Raw genomic sequence first — 13,315 nt, 5'->3', positions numbered from 1 at the left:
TGTGTCTTCCAGTTTTATTCCTGTAGTTCGTTTCTAATTTCATAGCACTGTGGTCAGAAAAGACAATTGGTATGATTTCAATTTTCTTAAATTTATCAAGACTTATTTTGTGGCCTAACATATGGTCTATATTGGAAAATGTTCCATGCACGCTTGAGAAGAACGTGTATTCTGCAGCTTTGGGGTGAAATGCTCTGAAAATATCGATTAAATCCAAGTGGTCCAATGTGTCATTTAAGGCTGTTGTTTCCATGTTGATTTTCTGTCTGGAAGACCTGTCCCTTGTTGTCAGAGGTGTGTTGAAGTCCCCTACTGTGATAGTGTTACTGTTGATCTCTGTCTTTATGTCAGTCAATATCTGTTTTATATATTTAGGTGCTCCTATGTTGGGTGCATAGATATTTATTAGGGTTATGTCTTCTTGTTGGATCGATCCCTTTATTATATAGTGCCCATCTTTGTCTTTTAATATGTTCTTCATTTTAAAGTCATTTTGTCAGATATAAGTATTGCAATTCCAGCTTTTTTCTCATTTCCATTTGCATGAAATATCTCACTCCAACCCTTTACTTTCAGCCTGTGTGTCTTTTGATCTAAGGTGAGTCTCTAGTATACAGCATATACAAGGGTCTTGCTTTCTTATCCACTCAGCCACCCTATGTCGCTTGATTGGAGCATTTAATCCGTTTACATTTAAAGTGATTATTGATAGGTACATAGTTATGCCATTTTTACATTTGTAGTTAGATTGTTTTCATCTTTCTTCTATTTACAGAAGTCCTTTTAGTATTTCTTGCAATGCTGGCTTGGTGGTAATAAATTCCTTTAGCTTATTCTTTTCCGGGAAGCTCTTTATTTCTCCATCAACTTTAAATGATAGCCTTGCTGGATAAAGCAATCTAGGTTGTAAGTTTTTGTTTTCCATCACTTTGAGTATCTCCTGCCACTCCCTCTGGCCTTCAATGTTTCTGTAGAAAAGTCATTTGAGTCTTATGGGAGTTCCCTTGTATGTAATCCTCTGTCTTTCTCTTGCTGCTTTTAGGATTCTCTCTTTGTCTTTAACCTTTGCCATTTTAACTATAATGTGTCTTGGTGTGGGCCTGTTTGGGTTTATCCTGGTTGGAACTCTCTGCACTTCCTGGGCTTGTATATTGGTTTCCTTCATCAGATTAGGGAAGTTTTCGGACATTATTACTTCAAATATATTCTCGATCCCTTGCTTCTTCTCTTCACCTTCTGGTATTCCCATGATGCGTATGTTGTTGTGCTTGATGTTATCCCAGAGGTCTCTTAAACTATTTTCATTGTTTTTTTTGTTTTTTTTTTTCTGTTGTTCTGTTTGGGTGATCTCTGCTAATTCGTCTTCTAAGTCACTGATTCGATCCTCTCTTCATCTAACCTGCTGTTAATTCCTTCAAGTGAGTTCTTTGTGTCAGTAATTGTGTTCTTTAGTTCTAACTGGTTGTTCATTATGATTTCTCTATCCTTCTTTATGTCATCTCTAAGCTCCTTAAACATTCTTATCATCAGTGTTCTGAACTCTGTCTCTGATGGGTTGGTTACCTCTGTTTCATTTGGTTCCATTTCTGGAGGTTTCTTCTGTTCTTTTATTTGGGACATGTTTCTTTGTTTCCCCATTCTGGCTGACTCTCTCTGTTTGCTTCGATGTGTTAGGTATATCCCCTAGAGTTCTTATTTCTTGCTGGGTTATCTTATGTAGTATGTGTCCTTTATATTTGACTTGCACTACTTCGTTCTTCTCCCCTGCATGTGCTCCAAAGGTGACTCTTGTGTTGTGTATATTGTCCTGTTAAAGAAAATATTTAATTGCTTTTCGCTTGTGAGTAGGTGGGGTTAACTCCTAGGCTGTCTAGTTGTGAGACTTGGCTCTGCCCACCGCAGGGTGTTCTGCTGTGTGAGGGTTGACCGCTTAAATGTGGTTTGGCCTCTATGGGCTCTTGTGCCTGTAGAGAATTCCGTCTGGGTGTGTCACTTGTAGGTCAAACCCAGTAGTACTCCGGTTTGGTCTAGAGTTGGCCTCTGGGTGTGTTGAATCTTGTGCCTCTTAAGCTGGGCCCTGGTGTAGGGCAATTTCAGAACAAAGCAAATCACCAAGAACAACAACAACAAGAAAAAATCAAATACCTTCACATGTAAAAACAACCGACATACCCCACTCAACACAGGGGAATATATCAAAGATATAAAGACAAAACAAAACAAAACAAAAAGCAGCGCCAGTCTTGGTTTAAGCCCACCAAGTAATCTCCAGGTTGTCCTCTGCTGTACCAAAGAGTCTTCTGCGTATTGTGCGGGCAGAGCCTGTCACCTGGTTCCCAGGGTGACGTTGGAACTGCAGATTTAGATGCGTGGGGCTGAGGGGTCTGGATGGTAGTTTTTACAAAACCAGTGCAGTTTCTGCCCTTGCCTGCACATATGCACACTGAGAGTAGCACCGCCAGCCCTGTGTCCAGTACTCCTGAGTCTTAGGGCACTTCTTCCATGCGTGTGTGTGTGTTTGTGTGTGTGTGTGTATGTGGCAGTGGAAGATTTTTGAGCTGCTGAAAGCTGGGAGCTTCATCTGCCACTTACTGCTGACCCCTGGGAGTGCCTCTGCAGTTGTGATTGCCCTGCCCTAGCCAGACCAGAAAGGGTGGGGGCTGGGGATGGAGGGGTCTTCTCTCTCCCACCCCAGCCATGTCACACTCTTCCCGCAGACCACAAAAAGTGGTGGCTGGGGGTGGAGGAGTCTCTTCTCTCCTAGCCCAGCAAAAGGAACACTCTTCCCAGCCTCTTCCCTGGGTCAGAGCTGCACGCCAGTCTTCCCAGAGCCTGAACACTAAGGCTCCTGTGTAATTTGACACTACTCCTCAGTTCAGGGGCCAATTTAAGTCTCTGGAAGGGCGGGGGTAGGATTGGAAGAGCTGGGGGAGGGGCCCAGGTATGGAGTTTGTGTCCTTTGTCCTAGGGCCCAACTTGATATCTCACTGAGGTTATTGCCTCAAATGCTGGATATGCTGCCCCCTCGGCAGGAGAGATCAGCTGTGGGATGCAGGGAAAGAGCCCACCTCCTGGCTTTTGTGTTCTCTGTTCTGTCCTGGGATCCCCTGTGTCTCTGCAGCTGTGGATGCCGGCCGCTTTTCCACAGCCACAGATATCGGCCCAGTCCCCACAGCCGTAGATGTGGGCCATGTTTCCACAGCCACAGGTGAACCTACATCTTTCTTATCTACAGTCTATACTAGCACTGTTCAGTAGAAATATAATGCAAACCACATATGTGATTTTAATATTCGAGTAGTTACGTTAAAAAAAAATAAGATTCAGGTGAAATTAGTGATATTATTTAACCCAATATATCCAGAATATTATCATTTCAAAATGTAATCAGTATAACAAATTTATTAATGAGATATTTTTGCATTCTTTTTCCATATTAAATCTTCACAAGCTGGTATGCATTTACATTCAGCACATCTCAGTTTGGACTGTCCACATTTCAAATGCTCAACGGCCACACGGCTGCCATACTGGACAGCACAGGCCTGTACTCTTGCTGCAGCTCCATTCTGCTGAGTCACTGAGAGCCAGTCTTACCTGGCCTCTGCTGCCCCCAACTTCTTACTGTTCTTCCCTTCCCTCTCATCTGCTCATTTCCCAGTGTTCATTCTCTCTCTCTCTCTCTCTCTCCCTCTCCCTCCCTCTCCCTCTCCCTCTCTCCCTCCCTCTCTCCCTCCCTCCCTCCTAGTGCTGTCCTGGAGAGGGCCTTGTTGTCAGACAAGAACACTTTAAATAGGTGAGACAAAGGTGACAAATGTTCCTCATTTCCATTCAGGTTCTACCTGGCTTTTTTGGACCAGTTGAATGGCACCTCTATCAAAACATCTCATTTGGAAATGTCAAAGTGACTTTTGATAAGTCTTCAGTCACCCTGATGCCAGCTGACAGAGGGGTAGCAGTGTGGTGGTATCTAATACACTGTGGAATGCATCCTTTGCAATTACGCAGTGTTTTATTTTTCCAACATGGCATGACATCTCTCTTGAAGGAAAGAAACTATTAACCCTGCCACGCCAGTCCCCTTGAGGCCTTTCCCCCTTAAATTACCAGCCCCTGTTTTGCCTCCTTGCTCCTTTGGTACTTGGAATCAGAATTTCCTACTCCACTAGGAGTCAAGCCATCTTCATGGCACCCTCACAGGAGGCTGTAAAAGCTGCTGTAGAACCTGGCTTGGAATCTAGGTGGTTGGGGTTGCCTGGCAATCTCAACTGGGGCCTGAAACAGCTCCTGTGTAGAGAGGAAATCTGGCCTTCCACCTTCTTCTTAGCTATTGTTCCTTCATGGATGCCATGGATGGTTCTCCTTCCCTTCCCCCCTCTCCTCCCACCTTCCCTCAGTTCCACCTTCCTTAGCTCTCCTGAGTCTGTTGCTAGCTGCCATTTCTGAGGGACTGTACTGTAGGTGCCTACCGTCCATATTTTCTCTCAATTCAATAGAAACAAGAGTAGTTTTTCAGAAAGGAACATTCATTAAAAACTAAAGAAAAACGGTAACACAACAAAACACCAAAAGCATAGAAATAAGTCCCAAGTTTTTTCAGGTCACATATTTCTAATAAAAAATAAAGGCACTCAAGTCCTGCTGGATCAATCCAGGCAGCCTGGCCCCCAACCTTTTCCCCTCGTTTCCCCCTTCTGTCTGGAGTCCCCCTGTTTTTCTCCCCATGGAGGGCTCCCTCCTCCCCTCCTGCGCTTCTTCCTACCATCTTCCTCCCCACCCTTTTGGAGTTGAGGCTTTGGCAAGGTAGTGCAAGTAACCAAACATGGTGGGATAGAAACATGGGTGGGATAAAGCCACCTGGGTTGTTACTAAGTTAGAGGAAGACATCTCTGTGCTAAAATAGCCATTCCTCATCAGAACTGGAGATGGAGATAACTGAGATAACTGCTTAGAAGGTTGCCCCAATGTTCAATCCTCTGGCCCACATCTAGACAGTTGGAGGAAAGGCTGTCCAAAGCCATTTTGGCAACTGATTCAAACTATCCTCCATCCATTTACTTCGTCTTCATTATCATTGAAGGAGAAATATTACACACACATATAATTTTTCAGTGTGAATCTTCCCCCATTCCTGTCTCCTCTGGGTGCCATGTTGTGATTTCTGCAGAAGGCAGCATCTTATAAAGAAAGAAAAGAACCCTCACTCTAGAGTTGGACCAACCTGACTCCAATTTTAGCCCATGCGACTTCTTACATAGCCCTGAACAAGTGAGTGACCTCAGAGCCTCAGTGTCCTCATCTGTGAAATGAGTTAATGATGCCAGTGTCACAGAGCCAGAACTAATGCCCCCAGTGCTGACAATTGTTAGTTCCCTTCCTCATCCCCTCTCCATCCTCTCCCTTTGCAGATGCAAGGTAGAGAAGGTTCTGGAGTGACTGGCAGAAGCCCTCTGCACTGGCCCCGTGGTTTGGATTGGACAAGTGCAGAATCCAGATGGGATGAGTGTATTAGCCCTCTAACGTCACCCACCTGCTCATCTAGTCTGGATAGGGTAGGACCTACTCCAGCAGAACCCGTGAGGGGGCACTACCTACCACCTTTTCAAGAAGTCTTCTGTTAAAGGGGACCCCACTGCCAGCCATGGGCAGCCATGTCATGTGTTCTTTTATCCCAACCCACGTTTACTGAACACCAGCCATGTGCCAGGCGCTGTGCGAGGTGAAGGGGAAACCAGCATGGAGCAGGCCCAGCCCCTGCTCTGGAGAAGCTCAGTGTAGGGAGGCGGATGGCCAATCCGTGGCTCTTGCTAAACTAGGGTAGGATCTGTGGGAGCAGGAGGGAGGCAAGATGTCACAAAAGAGATGACAATTGAGCTGACACTTGGGGGATAATTAAAAGCTCTCCAAGCAGAGAATGGAAGGATATTCCAGAACAACAAGCTCAAAGACCTGGAAGCATACAAAAGAACAGTCAGTTCTTGTAGAGGTCAAGGGAAAGAGAAGAGGAGGGAAGGACTGGAGAGGTGGGCCAGGATGGGATTGGGGGTTCAGGTTGCTTCTGGAGCAGCCTCGGGATCTACCCTTTGATCTAGATGAGCCAATGGCCTCTCTCATCATAAAGAGAGAGATGGAGTGGAGACTGCATGAGATGGATGAGAAGCCCCAATGGGAATCATGCGATGTTGGGAAAGAGCACTGTAAGGGGAGTTTCATGGAGGAGAAGGGGCCCCAGGTGAGCCACGAAGGACTGGGAGATTTCCATCAACAGTGTTGGGGGAAATGGCTTCTGACTGCATTCACATCTTACTAAGCAACCATTCCCCTGGGCCCCCTTTTTCTGATATCGTAGTGTGCATCTAATGGCTAGAAGGGTACATGCCCACCCATGCCTACTGGGAAAGAGAACTCACTTACTGAGTTCCTGCTCTGTGCCAGCACAATGCCAGCATGTCTGTCAGCATGACCTCATTTAATCCTCAAAATAACTCTGTGAGGTATTGTTCCCATTTTACAGATATAGAAACTGACACTCAGAGAGGTTAAGTTATTTGTTCAAGGTTACACTGCTAGTAAGAGGCAGAAGCAGGATCTAAACTCAGGTCTTTCATATTCTAAAGGCTTTGTTCTTTCCACTCTGCTATGCAGAGCTTTAGTGCCTAGCTTCCTGAAACTGACCTCCTAGCCCCTGGGGTTCTGGAGGAATTTATATGACATTGATGCCAATATCATCATTAGAAAGCTGTCACTGTGGTGACAGGGAACAGTAGACATGGAGCTGTCCCAATAGGAAAAATGAGGTGATAAGGAAGGTACTTAGCTACCTGGTCTGGATTAGAGGCAGCCACGGCTCTGCCTGGCAAGTCTGTCTGTCATAGTGTGTCCTGCTTCAGTATGCCCCCAAACTCGTCCTAACGCCCCTCTTCAAGCAGGTGGAATCCAGGCCTCAAAGTCCACCAATGGCTTCTGGAAGATGAAGTCACCTTTATGGAAGGGAACAGCCCATTCCCTTCAGAACTGACCAAGGAGTAGAGTCATAGACTCCATTGAAAATCCGATACAAGCCATGGAACTTCCCCCCAGAAAAACACACCCATGCACACACACTCACACACACAATCATGTCAGCATACAAATGGAGGTATTTCCAGACTCTTCAGTCCATCTGTGGACTTGAGATTCAGTAGGCTTTCTCTCTCAAGATGCTGGGGGAATATGTTGATGATAAACACAGTTCCTGACCTTTTCTTGTCCTGCAGCTCCTGGAGAAAGAAAAGAAGTATAACTCAGATCTAGTCATTGCTTTTCAAGAGTGTATATGGGGAGGCTGGAGTCACTGGCCACATGAGATCTGTGGCTTCTCTGTCCATTTAAATTGTTCCAGGTCCTTCATTTCCAGGTGTGGGTGGGCTGCCTGGACAGTCGGGAGTGCTCTGTGTCTGAAAATCTGTCAGGCTCTGAGCCACTCAGGATGCCAGCTCTCAGAACCTGGGAGCTGCACCATGCACTGAATTCTCTGGACAATGCTTTGGAGGAGAACAGCCCAGTGCTGCGAGGCCCTGAGTTGCCCCTCCCTCCCACTTCAGCCACCTCAGGGGAGTTCCTGTACCTCCCTGGTGGGAAGCACGTTTGCTCTTAATAGAGCTGCCTAATCACTTGTTTAAACTAGACATTTGGTGCGTAATGACTCCTGGCTGGCGCCAGAGAAAGCCATCAGCTGTCCTCTGCAGGGACCAGACATGCGGGCAGACATGGTCCCACTGGTTGCAGGAGCAGGGGCAGTCCTCCCTGAGGCAGAGCAGGCTGGGTAGGGGAGCCCAGAGGTTGATGGGTGCTTTTGGAGGTTGGGTGAAGATAGCTGACACCTTGATCCATCTCTTAGCTACTCCTGGGCACAGGGTGATCCCAGAACATGAGGGATAGTGGAGTGGGGAGGCAAGAGGCAGGGACCTAGGTCATTTCCCAGCTCTGCCACTGGCACTCAAAGGCGGCTCTTGGCACAAGTCAATCTCAAATATGCACCTGCACTTGCCTCCTAGCTGGAGACAGAAAATCTGGCAATTCCTGAGGCTTCTCGGGCCCTGCGGTATGGCTATAAAGCTGGCAGATTTGCTCTTTGCCCAGAGCTTTGAGGTCTGGGGAGAGAGGCACTAGAGAAATATTAGCGACAACCCTCTTAATTATTATTGTTTTTATCATTATTCCAGAGGAGAATGTTCCCCTGTTAATTCCCTGGGGAACTGGCTGTGAAAATGAGCTGGCACCACCCAGGCCTTGTGCCCAGGAGAGCAAGCATGGGCAAAATACATCCTCCAAATCCATTCCCCTCCAGGCTGGTTCACCTGGCCGAGAACGGTGCCTTTCTGCCTGCCACATCCCCCAACACACACACACACACACACACACACACTCATGCACAGATACACTCATACACACATGCATGCTTGTGCAGATACACACACGCACACACACTCACACGTGAGCTGCCCAAACTGCTCCAGGAGAGGGGAGGGTGCACAGCCCCTGGAACAGTTGTTCTTATCTCACTGGAAGAAAACTGGCCAAACTATAGCACAGCCATGTGAGGGTTGGGGGAAGACCTCTACCTTAGTTTGGTGTAGCCCCTGCTGAAGCCCCTGTGCACTCACCTGTCCAATAGTTTCCCTCACAGACTGGCAGAGTGAGGGCTTCAGCATCACACTGACTTGAATCGTGGCTTCTACATGTACTTGCCATGTGACCTTGGGCAAGTTGCTTAACTTCTCTGAGCCTTCATTTCCTCTTCAGTAAATCTAACGCTGCTGCTTTCATAGGATTGTTGTGTTAAATAGGATTAAATAAGAAAAAAGCTTTGTGAAAGGTCCCAGATCATAGTAAGCAGTCAAGGCAGATGTTCTTATCCTCATCTTGCAGATGAGAAGAAACTGGGACTCAGTGAGATTGTCCCATAGTTAATAAATGGTAGAGCTGGGATTAGAACCTCTGGATTTCCACCCAGACCAGATCTCTTACTGCTAGACCATTCAAAGGCTGCTGTTTCCCTGGCAGACTTACCCTGTGGAGTGTGGAACTGAGCATCCCTCAAGTTGGCCCTTTGGCCTTCCCCTGGAGCTAGCTCTGTCCCCCCTGGCCTACCTCACACACATGCCCCCCGCCCCGAACTTCTCAAAGGGGTCACCTGGAGGGCACCTGCAGTGGTTCACGCTTTGCCAGGTACAGCAAGGGAATGGAGACCAATAGAAGAGGCCCCAGAGCCAGGTGGAAACCTCAGGTCTGGTGGGAGCGGGGAGAGGATGGTGATGGATGAAGAGCAAAGTGGGGGAGGGAGAGAGAGGACTGGGCCTCACAAATTCCTCCCTCCAGAGGATCTGCCCAGCTGGGCTCCACTGCTCCAGGGCTGTGACTCCTGAGCCCCCTTCCAAGAGGAGAAGCCCCGCACTCATGAAATCTGTTTCTTCCTAGCAGATAATAATGTGTCCTTAAGCTGGGTGGCAAATACAGCTATTAAATTTACTTTTCAAATATAATGCGATTGTGAATTTATAGTATATGAATTATATCTCAAAACTTATTAATATATATGATTATATAATATGTATGTGTATATGCATATACACATATGTACACACATATGGATATATATGTATATACATACACACATAGAGAGAGAGAAAATGGGATTGTTAAGAGCACTGGTTCTTGCCCCTTACTAGCTGTCTGACCTTGAGCAATAGGCTTAACTTCTTTTAGCCTCAGTTTCATCGGTTTTCGAACGTCTCCTTTGACAAACATTTCGGTTTATGAACGCTGTAAACCTGGAAGTAAATGCTTCGGTTTTCGAACACGCCTCGTAAGTCGAACATTTCATATGGCTTCCTCTCAGTGCAAGATCCTGAGGCCTCGCTGTCGGCTGTTTTTGAACGTGTCAGAACTCGAACGGTCTTCTGGAATGTATTATGTTCGAAAATCGAGGTACCACTGTAATAGAGTTATGAGGATGAAAAGAGATATAAGAGAATAAGAGAATAAGCCCTTGATGAAATTAGCTATCTTTTGCATCTATTTTAGCTATACAAGGCATATGTCATTGCCCTCGCTTTATTTATGTTTTACTTTTATTCAGTTGATAGCCCCATTTTAGGATTGAGGAAGCTGAGCCCATGAGAATGGTCCCCGGCATAGGTCTAAAGGGCAGGTACCCTCTCTTACTCACATCTGGGATGCTGTGCGCCTGGAGCGGTTCAGTAAATGTTTGCAGAGTGAGAGGCCTTTGGCCCCTTGCTGGCACCACACCTAGACCTGGGCTCTCCCATCAGCCGAGCCCAGGAGCCGACTGCAGCCCTAGAGGACGGGGGCCTCTCCACAGCTGCCCTACCCGTGCTCACACAGAAGGGACTCCCAGAGGTGGGAGCTGAGTTTCAAGGCTGTGGAACCCCAAGGCCCTTCCCTAGCCTGAGGGCAGGCGCCCGGGATGGCCTCCCATGGACGGGCCCAGAGCCTGCTCCACTGAGGACAGGTTAGGTGTCAGGTGGTTTCTTGGCAAATCATACCTTTTTGGTTTCTACCTCTCCCTTATCCAGGAAGTTCTTCCCTATATCCAGCCACAGAGGATAATGAAGTTAACTTCAAGTCCCAGCCAAACACTCTCCCTACGGCAGCCAGGAAGAGAGATTGGGCTCTCTGAGCATGTTGGCAAGTTCTTAGGTCCTGGGTGTGACCTTTCACAAAGGATCTAGGCCTGGTAGGTTAGCTCAGCATCCTGGAGAACCCCATTCCCACCTCAGCTTCACCGTGGAATTATTTCCCCGGCTGGGTGACTGGGGTAGAACCAACCATAAGAGGTAGCAGAGAGTTGTGGTCTGAACCATAGCTCTGCAGTCAGCCTGTCTGTGTTTGCTTCTTTGCCTCACACTGCTTACAAATCTTGGACAGGTTACTTCACATCTATAAGCCTCAGTTTCCTTATCTATATAATGGAAATGCCAGCATTCTTACTCCTAGGGTGTGGGAATGATTCAATGAGATCATGGGAAGCCCTGAGCTTGGTACCGGCAACATGAAACATGCTGTTGTGACTACTGAAGCTACGATTGGAGGCCTGGCCCCCATCATGCATGTGAAAGTGCTCTCTGAACGGTAATACATGGGATCAATGCTGGTGATTATATCCCTAGGCTGCTGCCTGTAGCCCTTATGCCAAGGCCTGCTGCTTGGGCTGGGGGAGCAGACAATCACAGTTGGGGTCTCCCTGCACTTGGAATGCTTGCGTGAAGCAGAAGGGAGGCCAGGGAAAGCAGAAAAGAGAAAAGAAAACCCCAGCAAATTCTTTCCTCTCCTCAGCTCCGTAGCTCCTGGGGGAACTGAGCTGCATAATACAGTGGGATTTAATAAAATGCCTCTAACTCACAAAGTTTGTCTGCTGCCAGCTCCTTAATTAAATTGCCTAATGCTGCTTTGCAATGGTAGCACAAACTCCTGTGTTTAAAGAGCATGGTGTTGCCATGGCACTCCCCGACAGGGCCAGTGGTTATGGAGGAGCATACAGATGGGGCATGGGGTTGGCCCTGCCCGCAGTGCCCATCTGACACGCCATGTGCGCACATGCGCACACACACTGCCGTACTCAGGCTTTGCTCTGGTTTTCCTGGGAAAGGATTTAATCCTTGCTAAGAATGCTGAGCCCAGGCTTTAGAAAAGGGAGACTCGGGGTTTGAGCAGAGCATTGCTGGCCAAACTGTATGGCTGTGGGCAGGTCTTGGGTCGAGCCCAGGCACTCAGGGCAGCACTATGGGGTCTGGAGCAGCCTCATGTCTCTCGTCTCCCCAGCCACAGGCTCCTGCTACAAGCAAGCAACCCCCTCCATTTCCCCAGGTGCACCATACAAATACACTTTCTACGTGTGCCACAACTTGAGACGGGCTGGGAAGCACTGAACCAGAGTCTGATTTGTTAGAAAGGGGGTATATTCTTTTACACATAGAGGGTAGAGGAAAGAGGAACTTCCTTGCTTATGGATTTTTTCTTCAGATGCAGTGGTTCTCAGTCCTGGCTTCACATTAAAACCAGTTGGGGATTTTTTTTCACTAATATTTTATTATAAAAATCTTCAAATATACAGCAAAGTTGAAGGAATTTTACAGTGAGCAACCATATACCTACCATCTATAATATTCTACCATTAACCATTTCCTAGACTTGCTTTATTACATCTGTCTCCATCTATCCCTCAATCCATCTTATTTTTTGTGTATTTCAAAGTGAATTGCTGACTTCAGTACACTATTCCCTGGAGTATTTTTCAGTATCAACAACTATGGACTTTAGTTTTGTTTTACAATTTTTTTTTCTTTTGATGTAAAATTTGCATGCAAAGAAATCCTGGAGAGTTTTGTGTTTTTTTTTAATATGATGCTCCAGAGATTGATTTAATTGGTCTGGAGTGGGACATAGACATCCATTTATTTTAAAAGATTCCCCATCTGATGCTATTTGCAGCCAGAGTTGAAAAACACAGAGCTAATAGGAGGCAAAGGAGTCTCATTTTTCCCCAGACAGAACGTGGAGCTCACCTGGCCACAGTGAGGCCTAGCCCCTACTGACCCTTCCCGCCCCTCTCCCCTCTCCCCCAGGACTCTCCATCTGTGCGTCCCACCTCCATGTTCACGCTTTCTTTGGGGTGGACCTCTATGTATATGCAAATCCACTTGTTCTCGTGTTAGCGTCGTAATGGGTCTTATTGTCTCACGTATATTTCCCAATGACAGAATCCATATCTATCTCAGATTCTGTACATGTCAGAGTGATGAAGCCATATAAATTTTCTTTCGATTATCAGGGTACTTGTGATGACTAGGATTGTGACAGTGGATGGAAGAGCTGACGCTCTGCTAGAAGAGGGTGTTCAGGGTGACACGTGGTGATGGCAGTGAGCGTGGAGGTCTCTTTGATCACAGCTAAGCACAGTGGTAACCGTGGGGTTGGTGATATTGACAGAGATGGTGGGATGCAGGTAGGTGACTAGGCGATGGCGTTGCGTATAGGTGGTTATTATGGTGGCACTGCTAATGTCACCCTTCCTGTGAGAGTGATGTGCAGCCGGATGGCCCTTCGCTCACTGACAGCTGTCTGGGAAGAGTGTCGTTGTTACATGGCAAGAAAATTGGTCTCCCCAGTGGAGAACCCGCTGCTGAAAGGTGCAGCTCCTTCCAAAACTCTGAGACCACCTGAGACTCTGGGTCCCCCTGGCGCCCTGGAAAGGGCCTGGACGGGGCGGCAGTAGTGCCAGTGCTCAGCTACCCAGTTCCACTGCACTTTAATA

At 47.1% G+C, this 13,315-nt stretch overlaps 1 protein-coding gene across 4 annotated transcripts in view; it reads left to right on the top strand.

Annotated features, from left to right (window-relative positions):
- LRRN2 (leucine rich repeat neuronal 2) overlaps positions 1-13,315 on the top strand; it is a 76,477-nt gene that overhangs the window by 38,900 nt on the left and 24,262 nt on the right. The gene's annotated exons all lie outside the window — the stretch shown is intronic.

The sequence above is a fragment of the Rhinolophus hipposideros genome (genome assembly GCF_964194185.1).
Source record: "Rhinolophus hipposideros genome assembly, chromosome: 19".
Taxonomy (NCBI): domain Eukaryota; kingdom Metazoa; phylum Chordata; class Mammalia; order Chiroptera; family Rhinolophidae; genus Rhinolophus; species Rhinolophus hipposideros.
This window is presented reverse-complemented; position numbering and strand designations above follow the sequence as displayed.